The 21,397-nt window shown below is 40.6% G+C and overlaps 1 protein-coding gene and 1 pseudogene across 15 annotated transcripts in view; one reads left to right on the forward strand and one right to left on the reverse strand.

Annotated features, from left to right (window-relative positions):
- The window catches only part of Syt14 (synaptotagmin 14), a 243,251-nt gene that overhangs the window by 173,208 nt on the left and 48,646 nt on the right, over window positions 1-21,397 (forward strand). The window lies entirely within an intron of this gene.
- Window positions 10,091-11,202, reverse strand: LOC106010826 (coiled-coil domain-containing protein 112 pseudogene; annotated as a pseudogene).

Genomic DNA, 21,397 nt, shown 5'->3' on the forward strand with positions numbered 1-21,397 from the left:
GGAGAGGGGGAGTGAGGGAACTGAGGTTTGATACCCAGAGGAACGGGCTTTCGTGGTTTTTCCCATCTTCACACCTATGCTGTTGCTCCTCCCTGCAGGGGGAAAAACCCATGCATTGGCACCCTGCTGAAATTATGTGGCTTGCTGTTGTCTTCTGCTCATGAACTTGAGGAACAGTGGCATAGCTGCTATGGGAGCAGAGCCTCTCAGCTTTGAGGAAGACCTCCCATGGCAATCCAAGATAGATATGTTGTGTAAATAGGAAGTAGCCACTGTTGTATTAAGCTTCTGAGAATCTGGAGTTGTTAGTCTTGTGACTAAGGAGAGTGTGAACATCAGCGAGAGAAGCAGATGGAGCAGGGTAACTGATAAGAGAGCAGCCTCCTTCTGGAAAACTCCAAGCCTCTACACGTGGTGAAGCAGACTCTGAGAGAGCTGGCTGCACCGCGTGTCTGTGGATTGTTTGGGGGAGCAGTGCTTGTGACAGACAGGGAGAGGGCCAGGATGGGGCAGAAGGTGCACCGCATGCCTGACCGCAGGACTCTGGAGCCACAGTGGCCCCAGAGTGGTGGCCAGTTGGGGAGAGGTGGCCAGGCCTTCGTACCCAGCTGTCACTCACTGGCTGAGAATCCCCCCGGAAGGGAGAAGGAAAAGAAGGGCTGGCGAACAAGGGCACCTTCCGATGCCGAGGAGTGGTCTTCCCGACAAGGAGCCCTGACGGCTGTAACCCTGTACGCTGCACAGACGGTACTGCATTTGACTTTAAGACCTGGAGGGTGAGCGTCGGGTAGGTGGGAGGAACTGTAAGAGTACTAAGTGCTGACGTAGTTAGGAAAACCACGTTTATCCCTTGTCTTCGTTACTTTTCCCTGCTGCTGAGACCAAATACCTGACACCCACAAGTTAAGGAGGGAAAGGGTTTGGCCCACAGGTTGTAGGGGTTCCCGTCCATAGTCGGCGGCTCCTGGGCGGGGTGGTATGTGCCAGAGGGCTTCACAGAGCAGAAACGGCAGCTCCTTGCAGGTCAAGACAGCAAAAGCAGCAGGGGAGACAAGCCTCTTTACCTCATACTGCGTCCAGGCTGTGGAGATTAGGGTGGGGCCAGCCAAGCAGTGGGCTGACTTAGGGATCGCCAGCCCTAACCCAGCACCACACACCCTAGATCCAGCTGCCTCTGAGAAGCCCCGCCTGAGACTGCAGGAGGCTTGGGGGACAGCTAGACACACCCGTAACGTCCCCATCCCGTGTTTAACTGAGAGAAAGATTAGTTAGAAAAGAATCTCTGTAAGGAAGAAATATTTAGGTAAAGTTCAACAATTCACTTTATTTTTATTCCATTATATTTATTCTAAAATAAAATAGCTATTTCATTTTTATAGGTGTATTCTCGTCCCTTTTCTGTTTGTACAAATTCATAGATTCTTGCAGGGTGTTCACCTAACAGCAATTTGCAGATGGTGTAGTTCAGGGCGAATTTTTTTTACTTCTGTAGTTTTTATTTCTGTATTCACTGCATTGTTTGTGATAATCATGTGTTAGTTAAAACAGAGAGTCATGAAGAGCCAGAGAATTTGCATCCTGGCACTTTGGTCAGAAGGAATAAGCAGGCGAGTGTGTAGTGAGACTCAGACACGAAGTGGATGAGAGAGGGCAAGGCTGGAGAGCAGAACTGGTTGCCTGAGACAGCGGGGACCAGCTCATTACACCTGCTGTCATCTATATTTCTGTGTAAATGCAGTGATTCCAGAAATAAATGTGGGAGCAGAAGAGCTTGTCTTAGGGGTGAGACTATGCTTGGAACACCTAGATTTAAAGATCGGAGAAAGGAGAGTTAGAGTAGGAAGAAAGAGACAGTAAAGTATCACAAAAGCCAAGAATAAACTTCATAGAAAAAGAAATCAACTTTGTCAGAGGCTGTTGAGGGAGCGGCTCACCCGCGTGTTGAACACAGTCTGTTGGATTTGATAGGTCTGCAGGGGCTGACTTTGTGGAGCGGCGGGGCTAGAATCCAAGCTGGAGTAGCAATCGCGCAGGTTGTCTGTAAAAATGGGAAGAAAGAAAGGGCAGTATCTGGAAAGCAGAGGCCTTAGGGAAGATAGTTTTGAGGTTAGGAGCGACCTGGACATGTTCAAATACTAACAAAGATGATTGAGGAGGGACATTAATCCAAATGAGCAGAGACGTGGAGCAGAGAGCTAACAGTTCTTTTCAAGAGCTTGCTCTCGATGGTGGACACGTAAGCTCAGATAAACAGATGTAAACCAAGAAAGGGCTGGTGGCAGGGGGAGTAAAGGGGCTGAAAGTCTGGAAGATTTCAAGGCAGAGATAGGACTGCTTGAGTAAAACGTGGAGGCCTGGGGAGCCGTGGCTGAAGGGGGCAGTGTCTTCAGTAAGGTCCTGTGGGAGGACTAGGGTCCAGCGTGGGAGGCTCTCGGTGGGTGCCCGAGACACAGGAGAAGGTGAAGGCAGGGCAGGCGGCTGCGTTGCCCAGGGTTCCCGCCTGGGCTGTGCACGTGGCCGACAGAGCGTAATGACAGGAGTCCAAGTGCACAGCGAGGTGTGTTGCCAGGGCATGAAGGGTTAGGTTCATGGAATGGAGGTGAAATATCTAGGAGGACAAAGTATCTGTGAGGCTGGCACGAATTTTAAAAGGAAGGTTATTGTTTTCCATGATTTTCAGAGGAGCAGCATCTGAGAAAGCAGCAGGGAACTTTGCTTCCCCACCTTGAGGCAAGGATGTGAGGGAAAAACCAGGCGGAAGGCTGCAGGGACTGCTGCATCCTCGGAGAAGAAACAGGTTTAGATCACAGCGCGATGCCTTGAGTAGCAAGTGAAGTTCTAGAGAAGTTCATCACGGCGTAGGAGGTCGAGGGGGTGGAGAAAGACTCTGGGAGGGAGGAGCATAGTGAGAGTTCGAGTCAGTCAGGAGTAGGACAATGTGGAAGGAATGACCAGTATCATCAGGCAGTGACGGCGAACTTTCAGTGATGCAAACAGCACTCGGTGCGTGCGTGCCGCAGGTCCGCCACCACTGTCACAAGGGTCCTGCCTTCATTTTGCCAAGAACGTCACTCGCAACCATCATTTAAGTCTGTGTCCATTTCAGATTTCCCAGACTCTAATTGGAACCCTGTCTTTGCAGAAACGCAGCAGATCGCTTTGACACAGCGCTGACAGTGTAGCTTGCCGACTGGGCTCACGTGGGTGCTGACCTGCTGCGTGAGTGGGAGTGCAGGCGGTGAGCGGGTCCTCCCTGTGCGTGTCGCCCCTCAGTTCACTGCCGCTAGTGTTTATTTTGGAAGCTGGTCATAGATTTTCTTGTTATTGAATTTGCTTTATGACTTCCTTCTAGATTTTAAACACCTCAAGAACGGAGACTATTTTACTTACATGATGGTTTCGTAGAACCTAGAACATGGGTGTTTAATGAACACTTTCTAACTTGAATGATGAAATTTATTGAGGTAAACCTGATTATTCTTAAATTCTTCTCCAGTTCCGAGTAAGAGCTTTCCTTGATAAGTGACAGTATCCTTAAAACACCTTGTTATGGTTTATTTTTTGTTTTTAAAAATTAATTGTTTGGGCACCTTTTAGTTATACATAATAGTCACATTCATCATAGGGAATTTGGACCCATGCATGATCTATCTTGCTGCTGCTTTTTTCCCCATTTTCTTCTCTTCTCTTCAACCTCGATTACCCTCATTTACAAAAGCTTTGTTTCCATTTTGTTCTCTTTTTTCCCTTTTCCTTTCCTTCCTTTCCCCCTCCCCTCTCCCTAGTTCCTCTTCCCATTTGAACATTTTTTTTCCTGTTTCACAATATCTGTGATACATTTTGGTTCTTAATTACACTTTCAGTTTTTCACACCACAGAAACCATGCACTATTTCAACATGTGTGTCTGATTTATTTCACTTAAGAGTATGTGTTGATTTTTATTTTTAATACAGGTCTCTCTTGAGGGAGACCTGGAACCCTGGAAAGCACCGACTTTAAAGAAAGAAAAGGAGACAGCCGGGGGGACGAACAGCAGTTTAATTCCTCTGGCACTATTCGACCATCACAAAGGGAAGAAGCAAGGCTTTTATACGTGTAGGAAAGCAACTTAGTTATTCTGGCTGTCATCTTTCTGATTTTATTTTATTTTATTTTATTTTTTATCTTTCTGATTTTAATCTCTGATGACAAATGACTTTAAGTGACTCATAAAAGCTACAGGCGAATTCACAAGTCCCCTGTTTCCAGTTCACCAATCCCGCACATCAAAGAGCACACCACAGCCCTCTTCTTATCAGATAGTATCAAGAGAGCAGGAGGACTTTAGCCAAAAATCAAGCCCACCGGCCCACCATAAACATCACAGATGTGCATAGTGAGTCATATCTCTCTTACCACCCCTAGAGTCATTGGGTCGTGGTCCTCTGATCCCGGAAAATGGTAAATAAGAGAACTAGGAAAACCAGTTTTTCTCCTGTGAGACTTTTACAAGGTCTCAAAGTTTTCTGGCATTCTTTTAACAAACAGACTTGTGGAATTTCCCAGAAACGACTTAATTCTCTTAGTTAACAAACTTCTTGTGGTCTATTCTTACAACTAGATAGCTGAATTCTACCATTTCCCACAGTATGGTCTCAAGGTGTACACATTTACCTAGAAATGTCTCAAGTTTATCCTTTCTTATGGTAGTAGTACTCCATTGTATAATTAAACCACATCTTCTTTATCTATTCATCACTTATGGGCTGTTTCCAAGCTTTAGCTATTACAAACTGTGCTGCTATAAACATGGGTGTGCATATATTGCTGTGGTCTGATGCTTTTAATTCTTTTGGGAAGATACCCAGCAGGGGAATAGCGGGGTCAAATGAAACCTGTAGCCCTAGTTCTTTGAGGTATCTCCACACTGATTTCCACAGTGGTTGCACCAGTCTGCACTCCCACCAACAATGGAGAAGGGTTCCTTTCTCTCCACACCCCCACCAGCATTTGTGATTGGTTGATTTCTTGATAGCAGCCCTTCTTTCTGGGCTGAGGGGGAATCTCAGTGTTGTTTTAATTTGCATCTCTCAAATGACCAGTGGTGTTGAACATTTTTTCACTTTTTTTTTTTTTTTTTTTTTTTTTGCTGTTTCTACTTTTTCATCTGAGAAGTGTCTATTCATTTCAGATGCCCACTTTTGGAAGGGGTCTTTAAATTTAGGAGGTCTGATATTTTAAAGTTCTTTATATATTCTAGATAGTAGACCTTTGTCAGAGGAACAGCTAGTAAAAATTTTTCCCATTCTGTAGATTATCTCTTCATTTTGTTGGTGATTTCTTTAGCTTTTTAATAAAATGAGATCTCAGTTGTTGATACTTTGTGATATTTCCTGTGCGATCGGGGTTTTGTTCATAAAGTCTTTGCCTACACCAATGTCTTCAAGGGTTCTGCCTGTTCTATTTCTAGCAGATTTAGTGTTTCTATTTTAATATTTAGATCTTTGACCCATTTCAATTTTAGTTTAGTGCATAGTGAGAGACATGCCTCTAGTTTTAGTTTTGTCAAGTGGGAAGCCAGTTTTTCAGCACCATTTATTAAAGAGGCTGTCTGTCTTCCAGTGAAGGTGTTTGGACCCTTTGTGAAAGACGAAGTGGCTGAGTGTGTCTGAAGTTGTTTCTGTATCTTTCAGTCTGTTCCATTGGTCCTTGGGTCTGCTTTTTTGCCAATACCGTGCTGTTTTTTTCACTGTAGCTTTGAGTATAATTTTAAATAAGGGATTGTGATGCGCCCTGCCTGGCCTTTGTTATCCAGAATTGCTTTTCCTATTCTAGGTCTCTTCTGGTTCCAAATGAATTTTAGGATTGTTTTCTCTAATTCTGTGAGGTATCCTATTGGTATTTTGATCAAGATTACATTAAATCTGTATAACAATTTTGGGAATATGGCCATTTTCACTATATTAGTTCTTCCTACCCAAGAACAGGGGATATCTTTGCATTTTCCGATATCTTCTTCGATCTCCTTTTTCAGAGTACTGTAGTTTTACTTCCTTTGTTAGCATTTTTTGAATGCTATTATGAAAGGTGTGGTTTCCCCAATTTCTCTTTCAGTGAGTTTGTTATTTAGAATACTATTGATTTTTGAGTGTTGACTTTGTATCCAGCTACACTACTGAATTTGGTTATTAAATCTAGAAATCTCTTTGAGATCTTCTATGTAGAGTGTCATGTCATCTGCAAACAGTGATAATTTAACTTCCTCCTTTCCTATCCTTATTTCTTTTATTTCTTTCTCTTGTCTAATTACACTGGCTAATGTTTCCAGAACTATATTGAATAGGAGTGGTGATAGTGGACATTCTTGTCTTGTTCCTGATCTAGAGTAAAAACTTTCAGTTTTTGTCCATTTAGTATGATGTTGGCTGTTGGTTTATCATAGATGGCTTTTATTAGATTGAAGTAAAGACCATCTATTTTAATTTTCTGTAGGGTTTTGTTTTTTAATTATGAATGGGTATTGTACTTTGTCAAACAATTTTTCTGTATTTATTGAGATGATCATGTGGTTTTTGTCCCTGGCCCTGTTGATATGGTGTATTACATTTATTGATTTGTGAATGTTGAACAATCTCTGCATCCCTGGGATGAATCCTACTTGGTCATGGTGTATAATCTTCTTGATGATTTGCTGCATTCTGTTTGCCAGTATCTTACTGAGGATTTTTGCAACTATGTTCATTAGAGAGATTTCCCTGTAATTTTCTGTTTTGGTTGGATACTTCTCTGGTTTTTGTATCATGGTAATGCTTGCTTCCAGGAATGAATCTGGGAGTATTGCTTCCCTTTCAATTTCAGTTAAAGAGTTTGAGGAGTAGAAGCATTAAGTCTTCTCAGAATTTCTTGTAGAATTCACCAGTGACTCTGTCAGGACCTGGGCTTTTCTTTGTTGGTAGATTTTTAATTACATCTTCAGTTTCATTGACTGATACTGGTTTCTTTAGAATTTATATCTTCTTGATTCAGCTTTGGTAATTCATAAGTTTCTAGGAATCTGTCCATTTCTTCTGTGTTTTCCATCTTATTAGTATACAGGTTCTCAAAGTAGATAGTAATGATCTTCTTGATTTCTGCAGGATTCATTGTGACTTTACCTTTCATTCCTAATTGCATCAATCTGAGTCTTCTCTTTCCTTTTTTTTGATAAGGTCTTGTCATGGCTGAGATTTGAATTTTACCCCCAAATTCTCATGTGTTTGGAAGGTGACTGGATGATGGGGTTGGATTCCTCCATTGATGAGTTCTCTTAGGAAAGAGGTCCTGGTCAGAAGAGACAAGTCCCTGAGGTTGTGACCTGGAAGGGTGTATTCTTCTCCCTTTCCCATTTCCTCCTCTCCCTCTCAGCTTCTTGGCTGCCATGGGATGAGCAGCTGTCCTCTGCCAGGCCCTTCTGCCGTTTTGTTTCTGCCTTGGAGCCAGCCAACTTTGGGCTGAACCTACTGAAATTGTGAGCCAAGTAAACGTCTCCTCTAAACTGTCAGCATTGGGTATTTTGTTCAAATGACAGCAATGTGTATCAGTCAGTGCTTACTAGAGAAATAGATTTAATGCAAGATATACAAATATATAAGAATTTACAAGATTGGCTTACAGTGGCTGCCCACAGAGTCAGGTGTGGAAGAGTGCAAAAGGATTGTTTGTGCGCTGGAGATCCAGCGGATCCAGTTGAAGGCCTGGAGATCAGTGTAGTGTCCTGTGTGATTCCCTTTCAGGAGGCTGAAGGGTCTGCCCTGCAAGCAAGGAGAGGACCTCCAAGGAGGTGAAGACTGAGCTCCTCCAAAGAAACAGAAGGGAGCCTTTTCTTTGTTTCCCCTTCATATCATTCAGGCAGCAAGCCAGTCTAGGGTGGCTCTTCTGCCTTCAGTGAATCCCCTCAGCCACAGTCAAAACTGTGCTGATCCAATTTAGTCAGGGCATTTCTCACTGAAGTTGACACAACCAGTTAACTATCACAGAAAGTAACTGCTACAGACCTCCAGTAAGAATCTTGTGTAACCTAAATCCAGTAAGCATAGATCTCAGGGCAGTTAAAAGGGAACACATCAAGAGCTCTTTACTTTTAAATAATAAGTCAATTAGGAACATATACGTGAATCATTTCTCATTGGCGTGTCATGCCACGTCTCTGTGCTCAGCCCTCATGGCTTTCTGTAATGATCATCTTATTGTAAATACTTACAATTTCAATCTTTAACTTCAAAGATCCTTATATCCCAAAAGTAGCCTACCTTTTATGTTACTGGATTAAAATCAATTCCATCTTGTGGTTTTATTTTCCAGAGCTGATAATCAAATCCAGTGCCTCACAAATGCTAGGCAAGTGCTATACAACAGAGCTATACCCTCAGCCCGTTACTTACATTTTTAAGAGAGAAATTATTTCTTACACTCTGTAATTGAAACTTGTGTCCCTATAAGAATCATACTTTTGTCTGTATTACTAGCAGATACTTTCAAAACTTAGCTTCACCCATTTCCATTTCACTACAATTCACAACCACCATTGTCAGTAAAAACCTACATTTTTCCAAATGTAGATTATTCTTTATCATAAAACAATTAAAAATAAATACCTCATTGTAACTAATGATCATAGTTAAATATTGATACATGAAGGAAAAACCTACATCTGTGCAATTCAGTTCTCTAGATAACAACAGTAATATGAGTCATGGCTCACTTTAGTATAAAACGAAATAGTTACAGATCTATTTAGAAATGGTTTTTATTCCAAGTAAGGGAACATATATTATTCATAGAGAGGAATAAGTGTAAATCTCACGTGAAGAATTATTATCAACATGAATTTTTTAGTGAATGGGAGAAACTACAATAGGGCATAAAAGGAAGCCTTTTCTTTAAATCAGATTGTTTTGTAGGAAAAGAATTCATATAAATTTCAAGTCTCAAGAAATTTTGAATAAGCAGAAAAAATTGCCCGAGAAAAACTGAAATTTTGAACTGAACATGGTGGCACAGGCTTATAATCCCAGCACTCTGGGAGGCTGAGACAGGAAGACCACAAGTTCAAGTTTATCCTGGGCAACTTAGACCCTATCTCAAAATTTAAAAAAAAGTAAAAGGACTGATTATGCTCAATGCCCTGGGTTTGACCCCCAAGTATGACAAAATAGATAGATAGATAGATAGATAGATAAAAGAAAAAGTGAAATTTTAGTGAGTAAAAGTGTTTATTTAGCATAGGAAAACAAAGACATCAAACAACTTGGATTTCTTTTGCTGAGCCATTCAAGTGCTAATCTGCACACCATCAAGGCCAGCCTGTACTTCATTCTTGTTTAATGTGCATTATTCTTTTAGAACTGAGCCAGAAAAGTAAAGAATAAGCTTCAAGTATGGTATTTTTCCCCCTGCTGTGTATTTTATGCACTTTATTTTTACAAGGTACTGATTTCTGTTGTTGGTAATACTGATGAGAGTGATTAGCAAACGCTTCGTGAAAAGATTAGGACCGAATCATTTTATGGCAGAGAAAAGACTATAAACAGGCAAAGTTGTCCAAGTGAGTAGCATATTCTATAATTAAACACACTCGAAAATGTATAAACAGAGCTAGAGGGGGTAAAATAGAGTTCCCTATGGAAGCTTCATGGGGAGACATGCAGCCTTCAAATTCCAAGTATTGGCCATTTTTTAATTTTCCGGTGAGGAGTCTAGATGGTGGACATGCAGACACATGCCTTCTTTATTATTACCGATACTTTGCAGAAGCACTTTGGCTACTTTCAGTGAACTTCTGCATTGGTTTACAGTAAGTTGTATCCACTGTGTGGCATGTTATCCGAACAAGCAGTGGATGGCGGAAAATTAATGAATATTAACACGGAGTCGGGTTCTTCTTGAGGTTTACCCTTTCCAAAAGAAAGCAGCAGTGAGCAGAAGCAGTATTTCATTTTCCCTCACTGTGCAAGTACAAGCAGGAAAGTATATGATAGGCAAGTATGTCTCAAAACCAATGTGATTCTTGTACTTTCATATTTGAAATCTTGACATAATTTAAAATGTTAGGTGCTTCACTTTTAAAATGTTTAAAATGGTATTAATTTTGAATAGTAAATATGAGTATGCATTTTATTAGAAGCATATTTCATTGACAGTTCTATACTTTTCTGTTTTTTCCAAGCTTCAGCTGCCAACTTCTGTTTCTTTCTTCCTGTTTTTGCTTTTGATTACCTTCTGATTTACTATGAAAAAGCACAGGAATATTGTCTGCCTTCTCTTTTAACTTGAAAATTTCTTGCTTCTTTTGCTGCTTTTTAGTTTTCTAATTATGAATAGGCTCTTTTTCTTTCTTCTAGAGTCAGAAATTTCTGATGCCATTTCTCATGCTGTTGAACTTCATCCTGTGTTGTTCCCGGGAGGTGTTCTAGAACTTCTTTCATAAATGCAGGCTTCCCTTTATGTTTATTTCTCACTTTTATAAAGTTCTGGTGGTCATAATTATCCCAGCCCCCCTGTCACCCTCCTGTTTGCTGCAGGAATTTTTCAAAATCTACCACTGCTGCTGGAAGAGTATTTGGTGTCATTTTGTCTACAGAAACTTGAGATTGCTCTGAAAGCTTTCTCTGTTTCTGAATTACCCAAAGCCCATGTGTCAATATTTCTTGATTTAGCACTCAATTCATTATTTGTTGTTTTTTTCTTCTTTAATAAGCTCATCGTATATCAGACTTTGTTCTTCTTTAAAAGTGTTGAATGCATTTTCAATTTCTTCCATCATTTCTCTGAGCTTTTCAATAAAATCAAGTGTAGGCTTCACCTCTTTTAACTGATGCTGAAGTTTCTTTACATTGTTATGTATTTTGGCTCATTGTTGCTGGATATTTGCTCTTTCCATTTTCCTGCTGTTAATCAATTTATTTTCCAATTCTTCCAGGCTACTGTGCTCAATTCTGAGTCATTTTTTTGGTTGTAGAAATGACTGTGTTTATCTTTCTCTATAATAATAACTTGATTTTAAAATTTTTCTGCTGTGCGTATGAATTCTGCTTTCTTTGTTCGACTAACTTTCTGCTTCCAGTTTTGAAGTTGAAAAGGATGAATTCCACCTGAAGTACTAAAATAGCCATCATTCTGTTGGGGTCCCCATGGCGGCACCCGCCCCAGCCACCTCCACCACGACCCTTGTCAGGGCAGCCATGTTTCCTCACCAAGTCGCTCCCGGGGCCTCAACATTTTTTTTTAAATTTGAGAAGGGCTGGCGATGTAGCTCAGTGCAAAGGCCCTGGGTTCAATTGCCAAAATAAAGCATGTGCATACTAGAAGGATTAATACAGGGATTTGCAAGCTATTAGCTTTTATCTGCTTTTTAGAAAGGGTATTTTACGGGAACACACAGCCGTTCTCATTTGTTTACGTACTGTGGCTGCTTCAGTGATCCAAAAAGGGTACATAAGCTTTCACAGAGATAATATGGATTACGGAGCCTCAGGGTTTACTACCTGGCCCACTACAGAAAGTTTGATAACCCTTTTGTTGAAAGATAGGAAAAGCAGTAGCGAGAAATAAATAGAGAAAGATGGAAAAAAATGATTCATAAAGAAAAGAGGAAGTAGTATTAAAACCACAGTGTGCCATGGCTGAACAAATGACCTGAAAAACAAAGTCCTGACCTAGACCCATCATTGTAAAATTTCAGAACAGCTGGGGTAAGGAAAAAGATCCTGAAAGAGCCCAGGGAGCATAAAATAAATGAAGACCAGGAGAGCGCCAGACTTCTCAACCGCAAAGCCAGACCCAGCACTGGGAGACAGTTACACCAAGGGTTCACAACTGCAGAGGAGGCTATTTTCACTGTAATCCCCTTAAATCCTCCGCACACCCTCGTTTTGCAGGTGACAAAAGTGCACTTTAGTGGCTCTGACTATCCAAAAGTCGCTGCTGCATTTGATTGCTTGGCAACCTGCAAATATTCCCAGTCCTTTCTAGTTTCTTCCCTGTACTTAGGAAAAGTATGTTTCTGAGAGTCTCTAGAGTTCTCGATGCGAATCAGGTTCTGCCAGTTAAATGCATCTGTGCATGATTTGCAAGGTGCATGCGAGGCAGAGGCCAACTTCTCACTGCTTCAGGCAGGCAAATACAGGGGAAGGTGCTGCCCCCAGCAACATCCAAATAGTAGCGCATCCTCAGTTTCGGGGGATGCTGGAGGTGCGGTTGCAGTGACAGTGATGGTGTCCTGATTCCTTGATCAAGCTCAGCTCCTGTGTTTGTTAACTCATGACTCCTCTCCCACCTTCTTGGCAAGCACAGTAGCTCCTTTGGTGGGTCAGCTTTTCAGTGTTCTAGGAGTCATTCCTGCAGGGCCAGTCCAGACGCCGCTCCTTCAGCTCTTCCAGCAATTTTGTAGGCTCCTGATTTCCCGAAGCAAAACCCTTCTTAAAAGACCTACAGTGGTGGTTTCCTTCACTGAACCCTTATGAAAGCAGTTCACAGTAAACCTTGGTATTAACTAAAAGTGAGAGGTCTGAGAGTTCTAGATTTAGAACTTGCTTCTAGGCAGTCCATGCTATCCGAAGACACTATCCATCATAGGTAAGGCTGGAGTCTAGTTGAAACGGTTTTGTACGTAAGATTGCTGAGGATAATTACATTAGTAGAAAGTGGTAAAGAAAAACAGTGTCATTTACTTTCTGCTGCACAAATAGTGCTTCCATGTGCTGGCCATGGTTTTGAGCACTTGCTGTATATTTGTATTTGCCCACTGAGATAGGCACTAGTGTCCTGTTTGTGTCTGAAAACAAGCTTAGAGAGATTAACTGAGTCACCGGGGTCTTACCCTAAGTGGCGAAATCCCTTCTGTCTCCATGGTCTGTGCTTCGGGCTATTCTGTTATTTACCAATATGTCTGTAATACTAACCTTGACCTCAAAGGCAACTGAATTCGTCTAAGAATGTTGACAGAACCAAGTGTAAAGCACAAACATGTCATTACTTCTGTGCGATTTATTTTTATTAGATGTAAAAATTTCTCGGAATCCCTAAACATCAAAATCCTGATCTTTAGGACAAATATACAATGTATAATAGATTCAGAAATGAAAACCAAAAGTGCTGGCAAGCTACTGAAAATATATTATGACCAAAATAAGTCACAAAAAAGTGTGGTAAGTGTGTTTTACAGGCGGTCTCCACCCGATGCACGGGCCATCTTGCCATGGTCACTTGTGTACGTCAGGGTTTGGAGAGGTTTGGGAGCTTGAGCTGAAGGAAAAAGGTACAAAAGCACTGAAGACTCCAGAAGGACACATCGGTGTCACTTGGACTTTATCTCCATTGGGTGATAGAGGTTCCATCCTCACCCTTCTCCCGGGCAGCAGTGCTCCTGCTCTGGACGGCAGCAGTCCTCAGGAGTCAGTGAGCGCACCCTCCAGGAGGGCTTGGCAGAGCAGGGGTATGGCATGTGGCTGTGTTTCCGATGACCAAGTAGGTGGCCTCAGCGTCTCTCCTCCCAGATTCCTCTGGCTGGGCTGGCAGTGTACCTGGGATCTAGGCCAGGAGGCTGGAAATGCAAGTGCCTTGGCTCCAGAGTGTGGGGATAGACCAGAAACAGAAGGCAGGCAGAGGACCGGGAGTGGACAGTGGGTGGACAGCAGCAGTGTTCCTGCAGCTTACACCAGGGATTTTGTAGGAGGCTTCAAGTGCACATGAACTTGAAGTTCATAAATTCAAATTTATGCTTTTATGTTACATCTTTTTGGCAGAATGTACATAAAACGAATGATTTTGCCTTTAATTAAATTTCTTCCCTCTTTTCAAGTATCTAATATTTCACATTTAAAATCAGATGGTCAGGTTCCATATATAACCATTAGTTATTTTCAAGATGGGTTTATGTATGTAGCTTGTTCTTTGGTGAACATTCTCTTGTTTTGTAAAAGCAGACAGAATTTACACCTCATGCAGTATTTCTTTTTTTCCTTATACATACCAATCTATTTTTGTCTTCTTTTAATGAGAATTTGGGCTTTTTTTTTTGCCTGTAGAAACTCTTTTATTTTTATATTATATTAGGAATGCTGCTGTAAAAAGAATCAGTATTCAAAATGAAAATTGAAAGTCGTTCCACCTTCTTCCCTAGTTGAAAGTGGGCTTTCTCAGAGTCAGCTCTGCCTCCTATTTGTGTCTTAATGTCTTGGAATTTGTCTTATCAGTGTGGATGCCTAGGACTCAGCACTGGATCCACTGGGTCAGAATCCCTGGAAGCAGCCTAAGAATGTTTATTTTAAACAATCACCAGGTAGTAGTGTGTACACTAAAGTACATCAGAGATGTGAGTGATTAAGAAATGTGTATTTGTCTATCTGCTGTCTTTCATCAGATCGTTCCATCTTTTACTGCCTTTGTTTTGTTTTCATATATTTAGCAATATGTTCATTAGGTTTCCAAAAATAAAGGAAATAGAATTGTTAAAATGTATAAATAAAATTATATAGGGAAAATATGAAGAGACGTGTCCTTTTTAGATAATCCCTTACCATCACTAATTTATTGGTGGTGCTCATCAACAGCCAGAGCTTACACTGAGTGAATATTTCCAGCGGTTAAGAGGATCACTTTCAAGCGGATGCACTCAACTGAAAATGGCAGTGACAGTAAGGGAAGGCCCGGAGGGAGGCTTTCCCTCCGTCACGGCTGCAGCAGTTACCGCCACAGTGCCGGTGCCCTTGCTGCATACCACCCCAGCCTGTGTCTGTGCAGCCAGCCACAGGACGGTTGGGAACTGTTCCAGGAGGTGCTGTGCCTGCCCACTGCAGGGCAGCTCCCTGTGGCTACAGGGACGATGGCTTTGCTGGGTGGCTTGTGCCCAGGGGCTGGGTCACCGGGTGCCTCCCGAATCACGAGACGGAGTTAGACAAGAGTACGTTCAGGGTGCCACTACTGGAAGGAAGCGGTGAATGATTGCTAGAGAGAGAACCATAATGTTGATGTAAATTTCTTGAAAATAAAGTGCACTAAAACTTTAGTGATTAGACCTGCTTTTAAGCAGTCTGATGCTACATCTGAATTAGGCAGACTTCTCTGCATATTCCTGCCGGAACCTTGAGTTTTATGTTTCACACTGTCTTAGTCACTTTCCTCGTTGTAGCCAACAACTACAACTTAAAGGAGGAAAGCTTTATTTTGGCCATAGCGTGGAGGTTTCAGTCCACAGTCGGCTGGCTCCAAGGCAGGACCCCATGGCAGAGGGCACCACAGAGGAGAGCAGCTCATGGCAGGGTGGTGGGCAGCACAGGGAGAGTGAAGGTTGGATCGGGAAGAGATTAAACCCTTCAGGCCATGCCCCCACCGCCCAGGTGTCGCCCCGAAAAGCAAGTCATCTATAAACTCATCAGTGGGTTAATCACTGATGATGATCATACCTCCATGATCCAGTCACCTCCCAAAGCCCCATCTATGGGCAGACGAGGCCTTGGGGGGACATCTAGGTATATAAACCACGACACACATACTTCTTGTCTTCTGACACACTTAATTGGCTGTGAGCCACATCCTGAAAACTGATTGCAATCTTGTGGATATTGAGTGACGTGAGGAGTTTTTAAGTAAAGGTGCTCGGGCTTCCACGCACACCCGTTGCATTGGCAGGCTTCCACGACTGCCTCTTGAAAGCTGTCTGAGTGACTGTAATGCCTAGATAGCATTGTTCTCCATCCCGATGCTGGAAAATCATTGTTATCTGCATATCTTATCTTTCACTGTTATTTCCTGGATAGCCAGGACTGAAATGAACTGTTACCAAGTTTGGAGACATTTGTTGAGTCTGACCATAAAATTTAACATGAAACAACCCCTGTCATTCACAAGACTCTATTATCAGACTTGTTAATAGAGTAAAAGGTTTTCCAAAACTATCTGATCAAATTGCAACTAACTACTAAAATATCACCCTTGATACAAATAGTTTTATCTGAAATACTTATAGTGGGAATTGTATGCTATTGAGTAGTGTGAAATATGTGTGAACAGAAAGAGTCGTGTACACCATTTCATTGCCTTTGGCTTCTTTCAGAATTTTACATTTAAGCTATACCTGAAATATTAAAATTATTTATCTCGATTCATTATAATTTAGGCATTTTTATTCATGAAGTATATTGGTACATTTTGGGTATACATTGTGATCACATTCATCACTAGGAATTTGTCCCTATACATGATATATCTTGATTCTTATTTTTTCCCCATTCTCTGCCCTCCCTATTTACATAAGCTTTGTTCTGTTTTTCCTCTTCTCATTTTTTAATTTCTCTTCTTTCCTTTCCCCCTTCCCCCTCCCTAGTTCCCCTTCTCCTTTGAACCTTTGCTTCCTATTTCACAGTATCAATTATACATTTTGGTCCTCATTTACACTTTCAGTTTCTCACACCAGAGAAATGATTCAGTGTTTACACACGTGTGTCCTATTTATTTCACTTCAGAGTATGGCCTCAATATGCATCCATTTAGCTATAAATGGCTGTAGTTTCTCGTTCTTTATGATTGAGTAGGACTCCCTTTTAGTAAAAAAAACCACACCTTCTTTATCCAGTTTCCAGTTGTTGGGCACTTGGACTGTTTCTAAGCTTTAGCTATTACAAACTGTGCCGCTATAAACATGGGTGCACATATATCACTGTGGTATGATTCTTTTAATTCTTTTGGGAAGATACCCAGCTGGGGAATAGCTGGGTCAAATGAGACCTCTAGTCCTAGTTCTTTGAGGTATCTCCATACTGATTTCCACAGTGGTTGCACAAGTCTGCACTCCCACCAACAATGGAGAAGGGTTCCTTTCTCCCCACACCCCCGCCAGCATTTGTTATTGGTTGATTTCTTGATAGCAGCCATTCTTTCTGGGGTGAGGTGGAGTCTCAGTGTTGTTTTCATCTGCATCTCTCGAATGACCAGTGATGTGGAACATTTTTTCATATATTTATTTGCTGCTTTTACTTCTTTGTTTGAGAATTGTCTGTTCATTTCAGATGCTCATTTTTGAATTGGGTCTTTGAATTTGGGGGGAGGGTCCGATTTTTTTCAGTTCTTTATATATTCTAGATAGTAGTCCTTTCTCTGAGGTACAGCTGCTAAAATTTTTTTCCCACATTGTAGGTTGTCTGTTAGCTCTGTTGGTGGTTTCTCTTGCAGTGCAGAAGCTTTTTAATAAGATGAGGTCCCAGTTGGTGATTCTTTGAGCTAGTTCCCATGCAACTGAGGTTTTGTTCATAAAGTCTTTTCTTATGTCAATGACTTCAAGAGTTCTACCTAACTTATCTTCCAACAGGTTTAGTGTTTTTATTTTAATATTTAGATCTTTAATCCACTTCGATCTTAGTTTAGTGCATGGTGATAGATATGGGTCTAGTTTTAATCTTTGGCAGGTTGAAATCCAGTTTTTCCAACACCATTTATTAAATAGGTTATCTTTCCTCCAATGAGGGTGGTGGTTGGCTTCTTTGTCAAAGATGAGGTGGCTGAGTATGTCTGAAGTTGTGTCTGCATCTTCTAATCTATTCCACTGATCCTCGGGTCTGTTTCTTTGCCAGTACCATGCTGGTTTTAATCACAGTAGCTTTGTAGTATAGTTTCAGTTGAGGATTGTGATAGCCCCTGTCATGTCTCTGTTGCCTAGAATTGGTTTTGCTATTCTAGGTCTCTTCTGGTTCCAAATGAATTTTTGGATTGTTTTCTCCAGGTCTGTGAAATATATTGTTGGAATTTCATGGGCATTGCATTGCATCCATATAGCAGTTTTGGAAGTATGGTCATTTTTACTATCTTGGTTCTTCCTACCCAGGAACAAGGGATGTCTTTCCATTTTCTTACATCCTCTTCGATCTCTTTTTTCAGAGTGCTGTAGTTTTCAGTGTAGAGGTCTTTTGCTTCCTTTGTTAGATTGATTCCTAGATATTTCATTTTTTTGGATGCTATTGTAAAAGAAATTGTTTCCTAATTTCTCTCTCAGTGAGTCTGTTATTTGTGTACAAGTAGGCTGTTGTTTTTTAAATGTTGACCTTGTATCCAGCTACTCTACTGAATCTGTCAGTTAAGTCTAGAAGTCTTTTGGTGGAGTTTTTTGGGTCTTCCATGTAAAGTATAATATCATCAGCAAACAATGACAGTTTAACTTTTTCCTTTCCTATCTTTATTCCTTTTATTTCTTTCTCTTGTCTAATTGCTGTGGCTAATGTTTCCAAAACTATATTGAACAGGAGTGGTGATAATGGGCATCCTTGTCTTGTTCCTGATTTTAGTGTAAAAGTTTCTAGTTTTTGAGCATTTAGTATGATGTTGGCTGTTGGTTTTTCATGGCCTTAATCAAGTTGAGATAGAGACCTTCTATTCCAGTTTTCTGTAGGGTTTTTATCATGAATGGGTGTTGGATTTTGTCAAATGCTTTTTCTGCATCTATTGAGATGATCACATGGTTTTTGTCCTTGACTCTATTAATATAGTGTATTACATTTATTGATTTACGAATGTTGAACCATCCTTGCATCCCTGGGATAAATCTGACTTGGTCAGGGTGTATCATCTTCTTGATGACCCTCTGTATTCTGTTTGCCAGTATCTTGTTGAGGATTTTTGCATCTATGTTCATTATGGAGATTGGCCTGTAGTTCTCTTTTTGGGTTGGGTGTTTCCCTCGTTTTGGAATCAAAGTAACACTTGCTTCCAGAAATAAATTTGGAAGCCTTGCTTCCCTTTCAATTTCCTAGATGAGTTTAAAGAGTCATGGCGATAGTTCTTCTTTCAATGTCTTGTAGAAATCAGCAGTGAAGCCATCCAGACCTGGGCTTTTCTTTGTTGGTAAATTTTTAATTACATTTTCAATTTCACTCATTGTAATTGGGGCATTTAGGATTTCTATATTCTCTTCATTTACTTTGCCAATTCGTATGTATCTACAAATCTGTCCATTTCTTCTGTGTTTTCCATTTTATTAGGGTACAGGTCCTCAGAGTAGGTATTGATGATCCTCAGGATTTCTGCTCGTTCTGTTGTGACTTCACTTTTTTGTTCTTAATTGCATGGATTTGGGCCTTTTCTTTCCTTTTTTGTGATAAGGTTAGCTAAAGGTTTATAAATTTAATTTTTTCTTTTTTTTTGTTTGTTTTTTGGTACCAGGGATTGAACTTGAGACCTTGCACTTGTGTGGCAGGCACTGGAACCACTGAGCTGAATCCCTGGTCCTTATTTATTCTTTTGAAAAACCAACTCTTTGATTCATTGATTTTTTTGTATCGTTCCTGGTCTCCATTGCATTGATTTCTGCTGTGATCTTTATAATTTCCTCTCTTGTACGAGCTTTGGGTTTGTCAAGCTCTTCTTTTTCTAGGAGCTTGAGGTTCAGCATTAGGTTGTTTATTTGAGCTCTCTCTGTTTTCCTAATATGGGTATTTACTGCTATGAATTTCCCTCGTAGAACTGATTTCATTGTGTCTCATAGATTCCTGTATGTTGTACTGGCATTATCATTTACTTTGGAAACTGTCTAATTTCTTCTTTAATTTCCTCTGTGACCCACTGGTTGTTCAGGAGAGTGTTATTCAATTTCCATGTATTTGTGGGGGTTTTGCGGTTTCTTATGCTATTGATCTCCAATTTTATTGCACTATAGTCTGATAATATATAGGGAGTTACTTCAATTCTTTTACAGTTACTTAAATATGTCCTATGAGCTAGCATGTGTTCTATTTTGCAGAATGATCCGTGTGCAGCTGAAAAGAATGTATATTCTGATTTTGTGGGGTGGAACACTCTGTAAACATCTATTAAGTCCATTTGTTCAATAGCTTGTTTCAGTTCTAGAATTTCACTGTTGACTTTTTGTCTAGATGATCTGTCCATTTGTGATAGTGGGGTATTGAGGTCCCCCACTACAATTGTGTTCCTGCTTATTTGGTTTTTCATGTCCATTAATATTTGTTTTGTATAGTTGGGGGCATTCGTATTTGGTGCATATATATTTATGATTGTCATCTCTTCCTCTTGGATCGTTCCCTTCACAAGGATGTACTGCCCATCTTTGTCTCTCTTAGTTAGTTTTGGTTTGAAATCTACTTTGTCTGCAAATAAGATTGCTACCCCTGCTTTTTTCTGGGTTCCTGTTGCGTGGAGAACTGTTTTCCATCCTTTTACTTTCAGTCTATGAGTTTCTTTTTGAGTTAGGTGTGTTTCTTGTATACAGCATATTGTTGAATTTTCCTTCTTAATCCATTCTGGCAGTCTGTTTCTTTTGTTTGGTGAATTGAGGCCATTAATATTGATGGTTATAACTGATAGATATTGACTTATCCTTGTCATGATGTTTTACTATTGTTGGCTCTTATTTCTTTTTTCCTCTTTTCCTTTAGTTTCTTACCTTGCCTGGTGGCTTCCCTCTGTTGAACCTCATGGAGTTGTGACCTTCGTTGCCTTTTTCTCGGATATTGCTTAGAATTGTTTGGAGTGCTGGTTTGGTGTTTCTGAAATTTCTCAGGTGTTCTTTGTTGTGGAAGTATCTAATTTCCCCATCGATTTTGAAAGATAATTTTGCAGGATACAGCAGTCTAGGTTGGAAGTTATTTTCTTTTAGGGCTTGAAATACTTCACTCCAGGCTCTCCTTGACTTGAGGGTTTGTCTGAGATGTCTGCTGTGATTCTGATGGGCTTTCCTTTGTAGGTGATTTGTTTCTTTCCTCTAACTTCTGGTAGGATTTTGTTTTTCTGTTGTGTTTCTGGGATCTTGACTGTTGTATGTCTAGGTGTACATTTTTTTTGATCATGGCTAGTTGGAGTTCTATATGCCTCACTTATCTGTATGTCCAATTCTCCACCTCTGTCTGGGAAGTTTTCCACTATTACTTCTGTGAACAGTTTTTTTTATGTCAATTGTACTTTCTCCTGTTTTTTCATGGACTATCAGTCTTATGTTATTTTTCTTTGCATCATCTAGCAGCTGCTGGATTGATTTCTCATGGTCCCTTGCTATTTTTAACAAATCTCTGTTTCCATGGTCTCTAACCACAATCCTGTCTTCTATATCTGATACTCTATGTTCACATTTCCTTAATCCACTGTGAATAGTTTCAATGGAGTTTTTAATCTCTTGGATATGTGTTTGAAGGTGTTTCATGGATTCCATTTCTTATGTTGGGCAATCATGGTTTCCATTTCTTTCTTATGCTGGGCATTCATGGCTTCCAGCCTGGTTCTGAGCTCATCTATTTTTTTTTAATCTGTTTCTGTTCTAGAGCCTCTAGTCATGTCTTTCACTCTGCTCACCATCTCTGTAGCTATCTGGGAAATTATTTCTGTTTTTAATTTTTCTAGAGCCTCATTCATCTGTTTTGTTACTTCCTGTGCTATCAATTCAG

This window comes from Heterocephalus glaber, unplaced genomic scaffold (assembly GCF_053883595.1).
Source record: "Heterocephalus glaber isolate CG9 unplaced genomic scaffold, H.glaber_assembly_v1.0 deba00001600, whole genome shotgun sequence".
Taxonomy (NCBI): domain Eukaryota; kingdom Metazoa; phylum Chordata; class Mammalia; order Rodentia; family Bathyergidae; genus Heterocephalus; species Heterocephalus glaber.